General features: G+C 40.4%; 1 protein-coding gene across 3 annotated transcripts in view; it reads right to left on the reverse strand.

Moving 5' to 3' along the window:
* SKAP2 (src kinase associated phosphoprotein 2) overlaps window positions 1–21,888 on the reverse strand; it is a 200,001-nt gene that overhangs the window by 22,552 nt on the left and 155,561 nt on the right. The window lies entirely within an intron of this gene.

A 21,888-nucleotide genomic window follows, 5' to 3' on the forward strand; every position in this document is an offset into this window, starting at 1 on the left:
AGTGATATTATATATTGAATGAAATAATTAAATTCATATAACATATTTACAATACATAACACAAGATATTCTTCATCACAGGTTTCTAAATTCAAGTGACTCAATAATTTCATTCTCCTCTGTTCCCTGCTACTCATTAACCTGGAATGGCAACCCATAACACACTCAACATGGGACCCTGCAGCCACAGGGACACGTAGTCTCTTTTCCAAGCTCCCAAGCTGTGGTGCATCCTAGGAAATTGCACGGGGTAGGTTAAACTCCAAGTTCTCTAGAACAGTACATTGCAACCAGTGGACATTCGATGAATACCGTTAACAATACTACTACTAATAATGATAATTAGTACCAGTTGCGAGCTGTGAACCACCCTGTGATTTTGGGGTCATGTTCAGCTCAGACCCCCAATTTCCAGCACCAGAATTCTAGTGCCAAAGGTTGATTACAGCCGGGATAAAGATTTTCTCTGAGCTGCATGGTAGTGCACCCAGAGATGGCCCAATGGTTTGTTGTCGCCGCCGCCCCGTGACTCTTAGATTTGTGCCCTCCAAAAGACATGAGAGGCATCCACAGTTCAGCTAGCCAGACAGAAAACCTAATGGCTGGTTGCTGAGGGTTGGGGAATGCCCAATCCTTCCTCTCAAATTTCTGATACTGCAGGCTCCCCACACCATACTCAGAGACAGTATGGTCTAGGAGACGAAGCACAGGCCTAGGAGTCAGAAGGACCTGGGTTCTAATCTCAGCTCTACCACTTGCTTGCTTTGTGACCTTGGGCAAGTCACTTCACTTTTCTGGGCCTCAGTTACCTCATCTATAAAATGGGGATTAAGAATGTGAATCCCATATGGGACATGTCCAACTTGATTATCTTGCATCTAGCCCAGCACTTATTACAGTGCCTGGCACTTAGTAAGTGCTTAACAAATACCACTGGAAAAAAAGGTACAATCTTCAGCATAAACACATAACATTCATTTACATTGTTAAAGGTTTCAACAGCAAAAATAGCAGTGCCACAGATCCAAGAATAACCACCTACCTCTGATCTCTGACATATTCTAGTTACCACCCCTGTAAAATTCACTGCTTTACTCCCTTCAGCAGGTTTTTTGGGAATTCACAGTCCACAAGTACACTCTTGTAGAACACCCAGCTAATCTTCTGCATTTCTGGCTTCCCAAATCTGTTCCTTTTAGACACTTAACACTGACTCATCTATTCGTCGATCTGGAATTTCTCTCCACTTTCCAACCCTCTTCTTCCGTGCTTGGCAGTCTCCAGATGGTGTTGCCAGGTGCATGATGGACATCCTATGCAAAATAGCTTTTCCCCTGGAGGGGTCTTGAGTAATAAGCTGATTCCCTGTTCTAGCAATCTCTGGGCATTTCCCTCTTTTCCATATTTGGGGATAGCCTCTTAATCATCATACTTCCCAGTGTGACTCTCCAATCAATCAGTGGTGTTTATAGAGCACTTATCATATGCAGAGCACTGTGCTAAGTGCTTGGAGAAACACAAAGAAGTAAATAGTCAGTCAATCATATTTATCGAGTGCTTACTTTGTGCAGAGCCCTGAACTCGGCACTTGGGAGAGTAAAATATAACAATAAACAGACACATTCCTGCCCACAATGAGCTTAGAGCCCAGAGGGCCTAGAGATAATTCCTGCCATCAAGGAGCTCACAATCTAGCAGGAGACGCCAACATTAAAATAAATTATGGGTGGGGGAAGCAAGAGTATAAGGGTATGTACTTATATGCTGTGGGGGTTAGGGTGGGGTGCGTATCACAGTTCATTAGGGATATGGACTTAAGTGCACAGGTGATTCATACGGGAGGGTGAATAGGGTGAAGAAATGAGAGACTAATCAGAGAGGTTTCCTAGGACAGTTAGCAGTCGATGCTATTTACAGAGTACTTACTGTGTGCAGAGGATTGTAAATTGTACACTGGGAGAGAACAGTAAAAAAGAGTTGGCAGAGGCATGTTCCCTGCCCACAATGTAATTACAGTCTAGGGGATGATTTTAGTAGGATTTTGAAGCTGTGCAGAGTGGTGACCTGTCAGCTATGACAGGGATGGGAGTTCTAATGGACAGAGCTTGGGCCTGGGAGTAAGAAGGATTTAGGTTCTAATCCTAGCTCCATCACTTGTCTGCCATGTGACCTTGGGCAGGTCACTTCACTTTGCCTCTTTACCCTCATTTGTAAAATGGGGATTAAGACCGTGAGCCCCATGTGGGACATGTCCAACTTAATTAGTTTATATCTATTCCAGCACTTAGAAAAGCTCTTGATGCACAACAAGCACTTAAAATATTACTATTATTATTATGGAAGGACTGAGCAAGAGGTTGATAGTGCTGGCGAAGAGATCAAAGTCCAGAAAGTAGGTCGGTGCCAGAGGAGCAAAGCATGTGGGCTGGGTTGTAGTAGGAGAGGGGTGAGGTTAGATAGGAGAGACAGAGCTGATTGATGGTTGGAAATCATTCTGTAATATTTGTTGAATACCGACTTGTGGCAGAACACCGTAGAGAGAAGCAGTGTGGCTTAGTGGAAAGAGCCCAGGTTTGGGAGTCAGAGGTCGTGGGTTCTAATCCAGGCTCTGCCACTTGTCAGCTGTGTGACTTTGGGCAAGTCACTTCTCTGTGCCTCAGTTACTTCATCTGTAAACTGGAGATTAAGACTATGAGCCCCACTTGGGAAAACCTGATTACCTTGTATCTACCCCAGCACTTAGAATAGTGCTTGGCATATAATAATAAGTGCTTAACAAATACTATTATCATTATTATTATTATTATTATTATTATTATTATTAGGTGATTGGGAGAATACAATAGCTAGGAAACAGCACGATTCCAGCCCTCAAGGAGCTTACAACTCAGCAGAAAGTTGTCAGAGAGGAAAACAGAGTGGAAACCTACACCCCCAACAAAAGTGCTCACAATCCCATTCCTGGGATGCCAGAGCACCAAGAGATATGGCCAAAAAGATGACTTTTCTAGACCTCAATGCTTAACTACAAAGCCTATGCAAACACATTTACCTGCACATGACAAATAACCTAGAAAAAATACTTTTTTTTCCACAGAAACTAAGCTTTCAGTTCTTTCAATTGAAATTGAAGCATACTGCACTTCTAAAGGATAGGAAAATACTCTAAAATTAATTTGAACTAATTTTTTTCATGAAAAGATTAATTCTCTTAGGTGCTACATTTTAGAAAAAAAGACTACATTACTGTATAAAAATGTTGGATATACTGCATTTTCAATAAGAATATTCCCACTCAAAAATAAGCCCATCTAATATTTTCCTCTTTCCATGTAAACCAAATGAATACAATTACAGAGAATGTATCTATCTGCTCCTTGATGATCTTTTCGTTGGATAATCACCAGTGTGTATTTATTTTTACCTTCAAGCAATAGCATATATGATTGTTCAGGCTATTTATTCTGATTATCCTACTTGTAAATATTTTCACATCTGTCTTCCCTACTGCAGTTCAAGCTTCTTGTGGGCAAGGAAGGGTCTCATGCTTCTGTTGTACCTCTCAAGTGCTTAGTACAGTGAATTGCACTCAGTGGGCATTCTATAAATACCCTGACTGGTACTTCTTTATTACCTATTTTATTGTTTTAAGATGTTTAAATGAACATAATATGCTAAAATCCTTGTTTAAAATCAATGGTATTTATTGAGTGCTTACTCTGTGCAGAGCACCGCACTAAGTGCGATAGTAGACACGTTCTTAGAGATTACTGAACTACAATTTAAGACAATGCTCTGAATTTACTATTTACTTTCTTCATTTAACTTATCCTATCAGAGAACACACACTTTATGAACTTTTTCATGTTTTTCTGAAAATGCGTATCAGAACAATGACAACATTTCCTGTACAGGATAACTCAACAATTTGGGGCATGAATTTTGGTTTTTGGAACGTTATCTATAACACATAATTAGTTGAGATTGAGGCCAACACTTGTCTGCTGTGTGATATTGGGCAAGTCTACCATAGGATTTTAAAAGAAACCAAAAGGGTAAAATAAAGGTTTCCATATTCAACTTGGAGGTCTCAGAAAGAATATTGCACTAAATGAGGAAAATGAGGAAAAGAAAGAAAATAGGAAAACAATAGAAGAAAGGGGGAATAGTACTAATAGTAGTAATAATAATTATTATTATCAATGTACTTGTTAAGTACTTACTATGTGCCAAGCACACTGGGATAGAGATAATACAATCAGATCAAATGAAATAATAATAATAATAACAATGATGGCATTTGTTAAGCGCTATGTGCCAAGCAGTGTTCTAAGTGCTGGGGTGGAAAGAAGGTAATCAGGTTGTCCAGGGGGGCTCACAGTCTTGATCCCCATTTTACAGATAAGGTAACTGAGGCACAGAGAAGTTAAGTGACTTACCCAAAGTCACACAGCTGACAAGTAGCAGAGGTGGACATAGAACCCATGACCTCTGACTTCCAAACCTGTTCTCTTTCCAATTGGGTTCTACACAGGGCTCACAGTCCAAGAAAGAAGGAGGAGAGGAATTTAATCCCCATTCTACAGATGAGGAAACTGTGGCACAGAGAAGTCAGGTGATTTGCCCAAGGTCACAAAGCAGGCATGTGGCAGAGTTTGGGTTAGAACCCAGGTCTTGTGACACCCAGTCCTGGGCTCTTTCCACTAAGACAACCTGCTTTGCAGGAAAATACATAAGAAGTTGGAAAGGAACACAAAGGATATGGTGGTAAAGGCAGGAAGCGAGGGGAAAAGTAGGAGAGGGAGGAGGAGAATAAGGAACTGACAGAGGGGAAAAAGGGGACCGAAAGGAGGGGATGGTAAAAACGTTCTCCTTCTCCCAGCTATGCAGTCTCTTTTTTTTTTTTTTTGATGGCATTTATTAAGCGCTGCTATGTGCAAAGCACTCTTCTAAGCACTGGGGAGGTTACAAGGTGATTAGGTTGTCCCACGGGGGGCTCACAGTCTTGATCCCCATTTTACAGATGAGGTAACTGAGGCACAGAGAAGTTAAGTGACATGCCCAAAGTCACACAGCTGACAATTGGCGGAGCTGGGATTTGAACCCATGACCTCTGACTCCAAAGCCCGTGCTCTTTCCACTGAGCCATGCTGCTTCTCTGAGTTTCTTCCTCTTGTGCTACTGCTGGGCTTTCTCTCATTCTTACCAGACCCTGGAGCCGGACTCCAAGGCTGAGCTAGACGTGCCTGTTGCACAAAGCCTTGGAGAAGCAGAGAAGCAGAGAAGCAGAGAAGCAGCGTGGCTCAGTGGAAAGAGCCTGGGCTTTGGAGTCAGAGGTCATGGGTTCAAATCCCGGCTCCACCACTCGTCAGCTGTGTGACTTTGGGCAAGTCACTTAAGTTCTCTGGGCCTCAGTTACCTCAACTGTAAAATGGGGATTAACACTGTGAGCCCCACGGGGGACAACCTGATCATCTTGCAAATTCCCCAGCGCTTAGAACAGTGCTCTGCACATAGTAAGCGCTTAATAAATGCCATTAAAAAAAAAAAAGCCCCATATCCCCATGGCAGACAAGCCGTCTCCCTGCCTCATTCCCAGTCCACCCCGATGGCCCTCAGAGTCCTCCAGTCACAAGGTGAACGGTCAGGGGTAAGACGGCACTGGGCAACAGCTTAAACTCTACGCAGAGCCAGAGAGTTGCTGTGCTGCTGCTTCTTGGCCAGCTAGCATCCTCTTGAGTGGCCCAAGTGGTGGCTGAAGATCGGCCACTTGAAACCAGAACAGGCCGTCTGAGTTAGAGAACTGGAAGCGCTTGCCCTCAAGGGGTAAGTGCATTTGGTGGCTGGGACTCATGTCCTCCAAAAGGCCAGTAATCTTAAAAGGAACAGACACTGCAGATAAGTGCAGAAAAAGTGCCGAGCAGAACTCCTTTTGAGAGGGTTCATATGTCCCTTGGTGATACCAGGAAAATGCTTCCAAAAAAATCTCAGTTTCTCTTTGCCCTAAGTAACTCAGCCTTGGATTCACATTACAAATTACTGTGAAAATCAGTTTCAACAATGGCAAAAGAGAAACTATTATTTCCATCCAATCTCAGAATTACTGAGAGAGAGCAACCGCATTCAAACTGAAATTTTGGTTTGTTCTAGGGAAAAATAAAAATTCAGGCAGCATGAACAGAAATGCTGACATGCTCTCCACAAAATACACTCAGGGTCTAAAAGAGGTAATTACCAAAATACTGTATTTATAAAGAAAGCAGTACACAAAAAACATGATTATCAGTCATCTTCCCAATATACAGACATTATGAGAATATATATTATCATCTTGATTATTACCTTCCCAGTGCCTACACATTAGTTGTTTTATTCAGTAGAATTATTGTTAACCAATATTTTCATCCCTGGTTTGAGGTAAACACAATGGCATTATACAACATTAATTAATACCTCAGATAAACACTGTTTGTGGGTTAATATATTCTATTCAACATTTTAATAACAGTAAACAAAAACAGCTCAGCTATGCAGCAAAATCCATCAAACCACACAGATGGTTATAAGGTTTTCATTATGTGGTTTCCATAGCAATCATATTGCAAATCTGGAAGCTTCTTGCAAATAAGCAGCTTGTATTTACATGCCTCTCAGCTGCAGCATGAAACTCTTCAACGTGTGAAGTTATTATTCCAATCACATATTGTTAGAAGAATCATCATGAGATGTTTTGATCAGTCAAGATAAAAAAAACACTGCAGTGAACTAATTTTTTAAAGATTATTCAAGCACACTTCAAGTTTGCAGTGCATACTAATCTATGAGCTTTTAATGCTGGTGTTGGGAAGGATAGTAGCACAAAACCTTATATCCTACAAAAATATGTGTTTGTGCATGTCATTTGTTTTTAAATATGTGAAATCTCCCGTATTGGGCTCCATAAGGAGGTGAAAAGGAGAGATAGGCAACTTTGTAGAAACCAAAAAGCATGGCTCTGTTTATCAGGGTGTGGTTTTTTTTAATGTCTCAAGCCCTCTTCATGACAATCCAAGAACTTCACAGAATTTTTTTCCTTTAATATATATCTATATCTATAAATATATAGATACACACACACACACACACACACACACACACACACACACACACACAGACACCCTTTTCTTTTGCTTAAGATGACCATCCTATGGAGTGGTTACCCTCAAAATTGAGTAAGTGCTTACTGTGGGGGAAAAAGTCAAGGCATTTTTTCCTCTCAGATTTATCAATTTAATTTATAAATTGATCCAATTCAGTAGCAGATGGATTATTACCCTAATAAGGATCATAAATCTGTCCAGCTTTCAGTTTTCAAAAAAAGAGCCATTTCTAGTTTAACAAATGTTCTTATTTTTAGAGTGAATTAAATAACCCAAAATGAAGAGTGATACACATACGAAACTTTTTGCTGACATGACTTCAATATGACTAAAAATGTGTTGGCACTAACAGACTGAATAATACTTGGACTAGGCCTAACACTCATTTTTTCTATTTCTTCTATAATTTCATAATTTCCAAATGTGGTAAGGGGATTTTCACTGGAGGGAGAGAAGGGTAAAATAGCAGAAAAAGATCACCTAGTTTCAATGCAAATCAACTTCTTTTCCCGTAAACTTTGAAAAATGACTGACCAATTATCACATTTTAAAACAGAAGAGGAAACCAAAATGGAGAATCTGCCCTAAAAGCTATTAATTTTGTTTTCCTTCCATCTAAATAATGACACAAGTTGAAGAGGTGGACAGTATCAGTATCATCAAACAGCATTTCATATTTGCATTCATTTTATGGACGAGGTAACTGAGGCACTGAGAAGTGAAGTGACTTGCCCAAGATCACATAACCAACAAGTGGCAGATCCGAATTAGAACCCATGACTGTCTGATTCCCAGGTCCATGTTCTACGCACTATGCCATGCTGCTTCTCTTCTATCTTATGAAATCTCTATCATGAGGCTCCATTAATGTTTGTAATATTAAAATTATTACCATGACAGAGCACCTATTAGCACAAAACTGCAATAATTTGGTCCCTATATGGAAAAAAAATTGCATGCACTTCACAATATCCTGCATTCCTGCCCGCCTATTCACTCACTGTACCTCTTGCCACAGCAGAAACACTACTGGCAGGGATGAAAGAGAATAAGTGGAACTCCACTCATCTTTCTGCTCAAACCCTGTCCTCTCCTTGCCTTTCTCATCACTGTAGACAACACCATTATTCTCTTTGCCTCACAAGCCTGTAACCTTGGCACTACCCACAATTCTTCTTTCTCATTCAAACCACATATTGTGTCACCAAATCCTGTGCAAACCACTACCTTCACAACATCATTAAAATCTGCCTTTCCTCTCCATCCAAACTACTACTACCTGATCCAAGCACTTATCCTGTCTTAACTACTGCATCAGCCTCCTCGCTGACATCCATACCTCCTGTCTCTTTCCACTCTGGAACTTAATTCACTCTGCTGCCAGGATCATTTTTCTAAAAAACTGTACAGTCCACATCTTCCCAACTCCTCAAAAATGTCCAATGGTTGAAGCAGCATGGCTTAGTGGAAAAAGCCTGGGCTTCGGAGTCAAAGGTTCTGGGTTCTAATCCCAGCTCCACCACTTTCATTCATTCATTCAATCATATTTATTGAGCACTTACTGTGTGCGGAGCACTGTACTAAGCGCTTGGGAAGTACAAGTTGGCAACATATAGAGACGGTCCCTACCCAACAATGGGCTCACAGTCTAGAAAGGGGAGACAGACAACAAAACAAAACACGTGGTCAGGTGTCAAAACTGTTAGAATAAATAGAATTATAGCTATATGCACATCATTAATAAAATAGAGTAGTAAATATGTACAAGTAAAATAGAGTAATAAATATGTACAAATATGTACAAGTGCTGTGGGGAGAGGAAGGAGGTAGGGCGGGGGGATGGGGAGGAGGAGAGGAAAAAGGGGGCTCAGTCTGGGAAGGCCTCCTGGAGGAGGTGAGCTCTCAGTAGGGCTTTGAAGGGAGGAAGAGAGCTAGCTTGGCAGATGTGCAGAGGGAGGGCATTCCAGGCCGGGGGAGGACGTGGGCCGGGGGTCGACGGAGGGACAGGTGAGACCGAGGCACAGTGAGGAGGTTAGCGGCAGAGGAGTAGAGGGTGCGGTCACACAGTCACACAAAGTCACATTTATCAGCTGTGTGACTTTCGACAAGTCACTTAACTTCTCTGTGCTTCAGTTACCTCATCTGTAAAATGGGGATTCAGACTGTGAGGCCCTCGTGGGACAACCTAATTACCTTGTATGTACCCCAGCGCTTAGAACAGTGCTTGGCACATAGTAAGGGCTTAAATACCATCATCATCATCATCCGCCTACACATCAAACAAAAACTCCTTACCGATGGCTTTAAAGCCAGTGAGCCCACTGTTGGGTAGGGACTGTCTCTATATGTTGCCATCTTGTACTTCCCAAGCGCTTAGTACAGTGCTCTGCACACAGTAAGCGCTCAATAAATACGATCGATTGATTGATTTAAAGCACTCAATTGGCTCACTCCCTCTCTTACCTCACTGATTTCCTACTACAACCTAGCCCACAATCTTTGCTCCTGTAACACCAACTTATTCCCTGTACCTCGATCTCATCTATCTCACCACCTACTCCTTGACCACTTCCTCCTTCTTCATCAATCAATGATACCATTAAGTGCTTACTGAATTTACTGAGTGTTTACTGTGGGCAAAGCACTGTACTAAGCACTTGGGAGAGTACAATGCAACAGATTTAGTAGATGTGTTCCTGCCCACCAGGAGTTTACAGTCCAGAAGGAGAGATAGGCAGGCATTAAAATAAATTATGGATACACAGATTGGTGCTTTGGGGCTGGGGGTGGGGTGTGTGGAATATCAAGCTCCAAGGTGATGCAGAAGGGCAAGGGAGTCAGGGCACCCCTGACCCTCCCCATCACTCAGAGCTGTCGTGTCTCCTTCAAGGTCCCTGTACAGAGGGGGATCAATCAATCAATCAATCAATCAATCGTATTTATTGAGCGCTTACTATGTGCAGAGCACTGTACTAAGCGCTTGGGAAGTACAAATTGGCAACACATAGAGACAGTCCCTACCCAACAGTGGGCTCACAGTCTAAAAGGGGGAGACAGAGAACAGAACCAAACATACCAACAAAATAAAATGAATAGGATAGAAATGTACAAGTAAAATAAATAAATAAATAAATAAAAAGAGTAATAAATATGTACAACCATATATACATATATACAGGTGCTGTGGGGAAGGGAAGGAGGTAAGATGGGGGGATGGAGAGGGGGATCCTGCTTCCGAGACACGGGATTAGTGGACGGAGCCCGTGTGAAGGAAGGCTGGGCACTAAAAAATACTGGACATAAAGGCGCTCAGTGCTGTGTGGGTACCGGAGAAGCAGTGTGGGTCAATGGAAAGTGCACGGGCTTGGGAGTCAGAGGTCATGGGTTCAAGTCCCGGCTCCGCCAACTGTCAGCTGTGTGACTTTGGGCAAGTCATTTAACTTCTCTGGGCCTCAGTTACCTCACCTGTAAAATGGGGATTAAGACTGTGAGCCCCACGTGGGACAACCTGATCACCTTGTATCCTCCCCAGCACATAGAACAGTGTTTTGCACATAGTAAGCACTTAACAAATGCCATTATTATTATTATTACCAGAAAAGAGACAAACCAGACTGGATAATAATAATAATAATAACAATAATAATAATGGCATTTGTTAAGCACTTACTATGTGCCAGGCACTGCACTAAGTGCTGGGCCATCCCAGTTTGGACTCTAGTGAAAGCAATTGGTAGATTTCTTTCTCAGTGTAAAATAGAGTGATGTAAAATTATAAAATCTCAAAAAATGTATAAGTATTAGCTGAATTCCAGCTGTGATGCACATCTTGAGTGGAATGTTGAAATGAATACCTGAAAGTCATGATGAAGCTTCACTGGCAGGTGCTTATTTTTAAAATCCTTTTGATGACCGAATCTTTGTGTAACATTTTTTATGCTCTGAATACACAAATGATGCACATTGTTGAAGACAAAAAGGATATCACAAAGAATGAAATTACAATTACACACATATTTTTCTTGTATCTAGAGGGAAATATATAAAAATGAAATAACTGCCAATGTCACCCTCTCACAACTTGTATCTGGTGGAAAAATACAGCAAGGCCTTGCACAAAGAAAATATACCATACTGTTGTGTCTAGCTTGGTCAGAATTTGCACTAAATTTATTTTAAAGCAGTGTGGTCTACTGGATAGAACACAGGCCTGGGAGTCAGAAGGAACTGGATTCTAAGCCTGGCTCCACCAGTTTTCTGATGTGTGACCTTGGTCAAGTCACTTAACTTCTCTGGGCCTCATCTCTAAAATGGGGACTAAGATTGTGAGCCCTATGTGTGACAGGGACTCCGTCAAATCTGATTAACCTGTACCTACCTCAGTGCTCAGTACAGTGCATGGCATGTATTAAGCGCTTAACAAATACCATTTATGAATCTTGCATAGAATTGCCATTGCTTCAGTACTGTCCTCAAATATGACTGTAAACAATGCAGCAGATACAAGAAAGAGCAAAACAAAAGCATCCTGCTGCTAAAATGCAAAGGTAGAGATAATTGCAGTTGACCATTGTGAGATCTACCTTAAAGTCCCCTTAAAGTTTTCAACTCTCTGAGCGAGGGGTCATCTTTCTTGCCGCTCAACCAGTGAGTGGATGAACATATTTCCGACCTAATGCACTGTGTCCACTTTCTAGAAGAAGCATTGCTAGACCACTTTTGGTTTGGCCACTTTCTACCAGAAGTCAGATGGAATCCAGTATTGATCAATAAATCAATTGTATTTTTTGAGCACTTACTGTGTACAGATTATTGTACTATAAGCGCTTGGGAGAACAGAGTTGGAAGACATGTTCCCTGCCCACTGTGAGTCTAGAGGGAGAGACAGACGGACAATATAAATGAATTCTGGATACGGTCATAAATTCTGTGGGGCTGAGGAAGGGGTGAAAAAAGGGAGCAAGGTTACGCAGAAGGGAGTGGAAGAAAAGGAAATGAGGGCTTATTCGAGAAGACCTGTTGGAGGAGAAGTGCCTTCAATAAGGCTTTGAAGGTGGAGAGAGTGATCATCTGTTGGGTATGCAGAGGGGTTGTGTAAGTAGAGAGAGAGAATAGAGGCAGTAGAGAGACAGAAAGCTTATCTCGTGGGTGTCCTGCAATTTCTTGTCTCAAACTGTCTCCAGTAAATACAGGATAAGATGACCAAAAACCAGCTGGTTTGTTTTCCTCTCATCCACAGAAACCCAAAGGAAGAAGCTACCCTCTCTGGTGGACAACTTTTTTGTTTAGAAAATGATGTGAATCTCGTTTTTAAAGGAAAAACTGCCAGAATTATTTTTTTAATGAACGTACAGTCAAGATCTCAGTTTCTGAGGTCTCATCCAAAAGAATGTTAAGGCAACAGCAGACTGCAGTAAATTCAATTAATCCATTTTAGAAAGATGAACCCCGCCAAACTTTGAGACCTGTGGTTTTGGACACCGAGGCATTCCAAAACCAATGCTGAAGTCACTTTCCAGCAAGAGAAAGCATTTCCTGTTCCCCCACCTTGAAATCATAATAGTCCAGGTACTTCACTTTTTAAAATGCTTTATGTAGCTGGTTTGTTTTAAGTTTCATGGAAACTGTGGGTTCAAAGAAATGTGACATACAAATTATGTGCTAATTTATCAACCACTCTAAGTAAAGCAATAAAATATCCGTATTTGAAAGCCATTCGGTACCACTTACTGTAACTGAAGAGTTATTTGACAAACAATAATATTATAGTCTTATGGCTTTAACTTATAATAATACATCTGAAGAGAACAGAAAGTGTTCAGATGTCATGTAAACTTTCCCATACACCTCTATCAGCAGTAAAATCTTAACTATTGAAAAAGCCAATCCTGAAAATAAAAGCTCTCTAATTGTGAATGTCGTTTGACATATTTACGTATATGCTACCCAGTGAAAGCGTTTAGTTTAAACCATCTTCCATAACATTTTGTAGCAATGAAATATTAATCTTTATCGGCTTTCCCTTTCTTTGCATTACGACTAATTTCTGGACAAGAAAACACAAGGAGGCAATCATCAGAGTGCAGTTCACTTTAGTGAAAAGAAACCCAAAATAGTATTTGGCATGTTTCCACAAGAAAAGTCTGGCTCCCAGATGCTTCTCTCCAGCTTGTAACTGCTTCAACAATGTTTAAACAACTGACATTTTGCACTCATTGCACTGATGACACAGTGACAAAACACTCAGCAGTAGCCTAGATCTCTTGGGCATTTTCATGAATGGAGGGATTATAAAATTTTTAAGAAAACAGCTTTATCCCCGAGTAATCCCCCACTTAAGCATCTTAAAGCAGATGCTACTCCTCCAAATACATAAGAGCAAATTACTCAGATGTGAAAAAAACAACCTAAACTACGCTATTTCATTTGCTTGAGTCCTAGCAAATTGGTCTAGGTAAAAAGGCAATTGAAACTTCCCTTAACCAGGAATGAGAATTCCATTACTGAAAATTTCACCTGAATTTCAATTCATTTTCCAAGTTGAGGACTGGGGTTTTAATCCAGCTCAGCCACTTGCCTGCTGTGTGACCTTGAGTCAGTCACTTAACTTCTCTGTGCAGTTTCTTCATAGATGAAGCTTCTATGAAGCAGTTTTTTCATCTATGAAATGGGAATTAAATATCTGTTCTCCCTCCCCTAGACTGCAAGCTTCATATGGTACTCTGTGCTGCCTGATTACCTTGTAACCACCCCAGCATTTAGGGTAGGGAACATGTCTACCAAATCCATTATATTGGTCTCTTCCCAGCCTTTAATACAGTTCTCTGCATTCAGAAAGTGCTCAATAAATACAATTTATTGATTGACTTCTTGGCACATAATGCTTAACAAATATAACAATTATGATTATTATTTCTATTAAGTTCAGAATTAGCATCAATCCAAAAAAGCATATCCATAGGGTTTCACACTCGCCCTCATCAACTCTAAATTTATAGCTTTATAAAACAGGCATTCCCTTTGAGATAGTTTGATATTAAATACTAAAAGCTACAATCTTTTTTTTTTACACCCTAAAAAAAACTATTAGCAAAGTCCAACTAAAGAAACACTGTGCTCCTTCCTGATTGGATCCAATCAATGTTACCCATCCAAGCTACTTCTTTTTGTAACAGGGAACATTCAATTCTGGGTCCTCATCCCATTGAAGATATTCATGCATAAACAAAATGCTGTACATATTTAACATGAAACCAGCTGTCAAAAATGTAGTCAACAGTGAAAAGTCTATGATACAAGTAAAATTACTTTGTGTGATTTTTGTCTCTCCAGATGACAAGCCTCTCTGTGATGGGATCCTATCTCTTAATAACAAACAACTTCTGTCACACAATGTTCGCATTATATCAGTTCTACAAATCAACAGTGTCAAAACTAGTCTAATGTTAAAAATGGAAGAAGAAAAGTTAGCGATCCATCAGTAAATGCAATAAAATAAATCATTTTAATAGATGGGAATTTGTCTACTTTTAAAACATTTTAAAGAAATCACTGTTATATTATTGGACTTGATCTCTAAAATGAATGTTTTGAACAATTTGAGATAATTAAAGAGCAGGGGACAAAAATAAAAATATTTACAAATACGGTAGTGGAATAAGAATAAATAATTGATGATGGGGGGAAAAATGGTCAACAATGAAGTCAACATGGAAAAGAAAATTTCAAAATGAAGAAGCATGGCCTTAGCGGCTGGGAATCAGGGGACCTGGGTTCTAATCCCAGCTTTGCCAACTGCTTATGTGACCTTGGTCAGGTCACTTAACTTCTCTGTGCTTCAGTATCCTCAACTGTAAAATGGAGATTAAATCTTCCTCTCTCCTACTTAGACTATGAGCCCCATGTGGGACAGGGACTATGTCCAACTTGATAAACTCGTATCTATCCCAGCACTTAGAATAGCACTTGACACACAGTAAGTGCTTAACAAATACTATAAAAAAAACTTGAGGTGCTTCTGGTGGGGGGAAGGAGGAGGTGCATTTCCAAGGTAATCAGCTTCCCAGATAATGGCAGTTAAGCAGATAAGAAGATTGTGTGCAAAACTCTAAGGATGCTTCCCAAGACAATGCTCATCCCTTACCTACAACCCACCCCCACATTTCAGTCCTCTAAAGCCAACCTACTCACTGTAGGAACCTTGATATCACCCATCACTGACCCTTGGCCCAAGTCCTCCCTCTCGCCTGGAATTCCCTCCCCCTTCATTTCCAACTGTCCACCGCTCTCCCCATCTTCAAAGTCATCCTAAAATCAAATCTCTTCCAAAAGACCTTCCCAGACTAAGTGCACATTTTCCGAACTTGCTCTCTCTTCTGTGTTGCCTATGCACTTGGCTTTGTACTATTCGAGCACTTGATACTCCCCCTTCCTCGGTCCCACAGCACTTATAAATATATCTTTAGAACCTGTCATTTCTCCTATCTGTAATTAATTTCAAAGTCTGTCTCCGCCCCTAAAACCGTAAGCTCCTTTAGGACAAGAGTCATGTCTACTAACTATTGTACTGCTCTCTCTCTACAGTCAGCAAGCACTCAAAATCCATTGATTGACTCACTGATAGTTGAGAGGTAAGCTTGTGGGGGGGGGGGTGGGTGCAGGCTGGGAAGTTGTCGACAGTCTTGTAATTTCCACCAAAAAAGTCGGAAGCACTCAATAAATATGATCCATTGATTAATTGATACCTAATGCAATACCCTGAAAACTGTAATGCATGAGTAAGGCAAAGACAATTGCCAAGGAATATGCACTCCTCTCCGAGTGGACTACAGTGTTGGTACGTGTACTGCAGGGAGCAATCATGAACTAAATAAGGAAGGTTATTCCAAATTTCCCTTCTCATTTTCAGATGAGAAATCCTGATTCCTAGTGCCAAGGAGTCAGTGAGTCAATGATTCACACATTAGTATCCAGGCTTAACAAAATAATTCATAGCATTCAGCACCAAAAAAAATACCAAAAGCAAGTACCGAAGGCCGCCTGATGATTCTCAACTCAACCTCTATACAAAGTCTTCATTCTGCAGACATGACTCACCCTGGCTTGAATGTAAGCAGATAACTGCCTGCATTTTAGTTTATGATTCCTCTTGAAGGGGGAATGTGATACAGAATGTATTAGCTTCACTAACGTTCATTTCCTTTTTTTGGTCCTTCTCACTCCCAGAGGAACTGGGTATCGAGCTTCGCTATTTGTCTAGGAAGGTTATTTGGGAGTATCAACTTCCTAAAAGTGTTCGGTTGCTTACTTTTAGGTCAATGATGAATAAGAATGGACAGGATCAACATGACCTACTCTCAGAATGTCAATGATAGATCTGTGCACTCAACAGACTAAGTCCCCTCCTTCCTCTCTCCCTCCTCCCCCTCCCCAACCCCCACCTTACCTCCTTCCCCTCCCTACAGCACCTGTATATATGTATATGTTTGTACATATTTATTACTCTATTTATTTATTTTACTTGTACATATTTATTCTATTTATTTTATTTTGTTAATATGTTTTGTTTTGTTGTCTGTCTCCCCCTTCTAGTCTGTGAGCCCGCTGTTGGGTAGGGACCGTCTCAATATGTTGCCAACTTGTACTTCCCAAGCGCTTAGTACAGTGCTCTGCACACAGTAAGCACTCAATAAATACAATTGAATGAATGAATGAACACTACCTGGTCTTGGCAAATGCCACTACTGAGACAAATGAAGTGCTCCCAGACAGAACACTAAACAAAAGTTCTCACATATAAATTTAACCACATTTTGGCCCTCATTTTACACTTTCAAATTATGTTTCTCTTAATGGACTGGTCTGCAGTTTGGAATTTTGGAGGCCAGAACAAACACTGAACAGATAATTTTGACCTTCCATTCCCCCTTTTAGACTGTGAGCCCACTGTTGGGTAGGGACTGTCTCTATGTGTTGCCAACTTGTACTTCCCAAGCACTTAGTACAGTGCTCTGCACACAGTAAGTGCTCAATAAATACGATTGATGATGATGATCTTTTTGAAATGATATTCGTGGTTGTAGATTTTACCGCAAAGTGTACTATTTTGTTAACATTGATTACAAAACATTTTGCAAGTATTAAGTTCATTTAGCTATAATTTTAAAATAAGTTCACAGCCTCACAGAAAAATGATGGGTATCAGGTGGGGAGTGAGTGGGGGAAGATTAGTGATCAAATTTACTCTGGTTAGCCAGTTTCACAACTCTCAGGGTCGCACCTGTAGAGTTTCCAGTTCTCTACCAGTCTCAGATATGGGAGGGAGAGTCAAGCAGAGGCATACCTATTCCATTCCTAGGTTGGCCAGTGGCTGCCGAGTGGAAAGCAATCTGCTACAAGTCAAATCTCACCCATGCTGGGCAGCAGCGGCATGGGAGACAGTCGAGGGTGGAAACTCGAGTTTACTGTGCGGAAGGAGGCAATGGTAAACCAATTCTGTATTCTGACCAAGAAAGCTCTATGGATCCACTTCCAGAAGGACTGCAGATGGAGAGCAGGTTGTTCTGGAAGAGATTTGTCTGTGGTGTCGCTATGGGTTGGAAACGACTGGATGGCATAAGACAAGACAGTTTCAAATAAATTGATAGGAGTAGTGGTTGAGACCACCTGAATCTTTTTAAATCTACTATTCATTTCTGTTTATGGGAGGCCTAGGCCCTAGATGCCTACGACAACAGAAGGAACGTCTGGGCTAACAGACAGTCATAGGGATTGACAATTCAGCCTTCAACTCTATAGAAAATGTCTCAAATTACCTGGTAGCAAATAAAAGCCACTCAGTGGTTGTTATGCAATTTACTAAACTCTGAAGGGAACGTGTTGCATAGCTCCTGAAAAGGTGAAAGGTGATCATAAATATAAACAAGCATTACTATAACAATAATAATAACATTAATAATATCTTTACAATGATGTCATTTATTAGGTGTTTACTAGGTGCCAAGTACTGGGCTTAAGTAGTGGGATAGATATAGGATAATCACATCCGACAGTTTCTGTGCCATATGGGATGCAAAATTTAGGAGAGAGGGATAACAGGTGTTTTTCCCCCCCTTTTAAAGGTGAGAAAACTGAAGCACAGAGAAGTTAAATGACTTGCCCAAGGTCCTAAACCAAACAAGCATTTGGAACAGGGACTGGACCAAAGTCTTCTGAGTCTCAGACCCATGTGCTTTTCCCTAGGCCATGTTCCAATGAATGTGGTGAAAAATAATTCCCAAAACAATGGGAAGTTTGTCTCTAATTGGTTTAGAAAATTTAACCTGATTTCTACACTACCCCAATTTTTTTTTCAATTACTAAACTCAAAAACACTCGAAAATGTTACATTTTGTAAAATTTTAAAATGGACTGTAAATTTATAAATCAAACCTAATTCAGCCAGGACAAGTACTTTGGAGTAGACTACCTGGACGGTTTGGTTCTTTTTATGTTTCATAAATACATTATTTTTCTGAGACATTTCCCTTCTCTCTCTGTAAAGAGTCAGGAATTTTCCTGGGTAAATGACTTTTAGCTCATCTCTGTGCAACTGCCATCATTCTTCCTGTTCCAGTGTACAGACCCCACTTCAAAATTACACTTTTGGATTGATGTAAGAATCAGTGAAACACATGCGATTGTTTTGAAGCCCTACTCTGCAGTAATGATTAACACTCAACAACAGGTGCCATCTGCAAAAGATGGAGAGTAATGGAGAAGCAGCGTGGTCTAGTGGATAGAGCTTGGGCCTGGGATTCAGAAGGACCTGGTTTCTAATCCCAGCTCTGCCACTTGTCTGCTGTGTGACCTTCAGCAAGTCACTGAACTTCTCGGTCTCTCAGTTACCTCATCCATAAAATGGGGATTAAGACTAAGAGCCCGATGTGGGACAGGGACTACGTCCAAGCTGGTTAACTTGTACCTACCTCAGTACTTAATACAGTGCCTGGCACTTATTAAGCACTTAACAAATACCAAAAGAAAAAGAAAAAGGAATACTTCCCAAGCCAAGTTCTATACAAAAGCTAAGATTTTTGGAAATTTAGAAATCTAAAAATACTTTTACCTACCTTTTAAAAAGATGATTACCTTTCAAAAACATCTTCAAAAAACCCTTAAAAATCCATACCACACTATCATGACTAAGGTAAAAAAAGGAGCCATAATAAACACCAAAAAACTGCACATAAAGGGGAAGTATACCAAAAATGAAACAAAAAACATAATTTTGTTACTATACAGAATACTTTCATTTTTATGGCTGAAGTACTGACACAAGCAGTGTGGCTCGGTGGAAAGAGCCCGGGCTTGGGAGTCAGAAGTCATGGGTTCTAATTGCGACTCTACCACTTGTCTGTTTTGTGACTTTGGGCAAATCACTTCACTTTTCTGGGCCTGTTACCTCATCTGTAAAATGGGGATTAAGACTGTGAGCCCCATGTGGGACAACCTGATTACCTTGTATCCGCCACCCCCCCCCAGCACTTAGAACAGTGCTTGGCACATAGTAAGTGCTTAACAAATGCCATAATTATTATTATTATTGTTGTTATTATTATTATTATTTCAGGTCTCTGTGTCTCAGGAAGAAAATAACAGACCTAGTGTAGGTAAAGAGAATAGGAACCAAAACGGAGCAAATTTCTGCACACAGTAAGTGCTCAATAAATATGACTGAATGAAGTGAATGAATGAATATGAAGATGAACTGATCAAGACTTTGCCTTTCTAAACTGATGAAATCTAAAATAAGAAAGAAAATGACAAGTCTAAATAAACTATGAAGTATGGGTCTGGCATTTTTATTCACTAAATTCCACAAAAACCCTGACAAGAACACAGTGCACTGAAGCCTGAAACAACTAAGGTCAAGAAAAAAACAAAAGGGAACACCTCCACAAAGCAAATTGGAAATGAATGGAAGTGTTACATGAAATCATACAGGAAATCAATGGTATTTATTGAGCACTTACTATGTTCAGCGTAACAGTAATAATAATAATAATGATGGCAGTTATTAAGTGCTGACTATATGCAAAGGACTATTCTAAGCCCTGGGGAGGTTACAAGGTGATCAGGTTGTCTCATGGGGGACTCACAGTCTTAATCCTCATTTTACAGATGGGGTGACTGAGGCACAGAGATGTTAAGTGACTTGCCCAAAGTCACACAGCTGAGAAGTAGCGGAGCTGGGATTTGAACCCATGACCTCTGACTCCAAAGCCCAGGCTCGTACTGTACCAAGTGCTTAGGAGGGTACAACTGAGTAGGTATGCACGATCCCAGCATTCTGGATCTTATAATCTAGTGGGGAAGACAGATATTAAAATAAATTACACAGAGGCGAAACAGTATAAAGGTAATGTACATAAGGGTTGTAACATTAGGGTTGCAGTGAGTATCAAAGTGCTTGGGGGTAGGACGTAAATGCATAGGTGACGCAGAAGAGAGAGAATATGGAGGGGTGATAGGAGATTACTTAGCAAAGGCTTCCAGGAAGAGATGAAATTTCAGTAAGTCTATGAAAATGGGAAGAAGCCTAGTATGTTGGACAAAAAAACAATAGTTCTGAGAAGGCTTTTGATAATTCATACCTAGTCAGTCTAGTTTATGTTAGACTGTCAGCCATCTGATCTACCTGTATCTACCCCAGCACTTAGCACTGTGCTTAGTTCATAGTAAGTGCTTAAGAGGTACAGCAATAAATACTAGAAGGGACACTAGAGGGAAAATTAGAAATGTTCGAAAGCTCAAAAAGGAGTTAAATACATTCACAGATGACAGGTTGTATGACACCAGGAAGCGCACATCTATAGTATGATTTTTCCTTAGCATGGGATTCATCGGGAACATGAGCCAAGCATTATAAGAGAACTAAGGTTAAATACAATAACATGGATTAGGTTATGGCCCCTAGGGCTCACAATCTATAGTGACAGGGAAGAGAAAAGATTATTTAAACCTTCAAGGGGCTTTTCAAAGACCCTGAAGTCCTAGTGGTGGGAGAGCTGGAAGGTGAAAACAGATACCATAGATGGCAGCCACCACACTATTCCTCCTCTAGTGACAATACTGGAGATAAACTCTATGCTTATGTGGATCAGATTAAAACATGTTTTTACAAATTGCGCTTGGGTTAAATGCTTGCAAAAGTCAGGGTGAATTTTATAGGAAGACAGGGAAAAGCCCCTCAGTCTTGAGGTCCTAAGGAAGTGGCTGTGTTTAGAATCATAATCCCTGAATTTCATTGTCAGAAGATTGAAAATATGGGTGGGAACATTGGCATGTGAACAAAAATAAACATGGAAGAATTTCAATTTAATAATCCTGCCTAGAGTCATAAACCAAGCCCAGAAGTTGTCGTAATCCTTAAGAGAATTGACTGTGATAGGGAGAGTGATAAGAGGTAAGAATTGCAGGAAAAATAATTAGTTAACTTTTAAAAACATTTTGGGTTGGGTGGTTCGGGTCTTTAAATGCTTTAATAACTGGGACTTGGATTCAGGACACCTGATTGTGATCCTGACAAGTTATTACCCCAATAAAATGGGAAATTTACATTCTTGACTCTACCATTTCCCAGAATGGTATGAAGAAAAATATATTAAAAGTGCTTTGTGCTCTGCACACAGTAAGAGCTCAATAAATATGACTGATTGATTGAGCACTTTAAAGGAAAGGTACAATCATTGTCTGTCCATCTAATGAC

Source organism: Tachyglossus aculeatus, chromosome 2, assembly GCF_015852505.1.
Source record: "Tachyglossus aculeatus isolate mTacAcu1 chromosome 2, mTacAcu1.pri, whole genome shotgun sequence".
Lineage (NCBI taxonomy): Eukaryota > Metazoa > Chordata > Mammalia > Monotremata > Tachyglossidae > Tachyglossus > Tachyglossus aculeatus.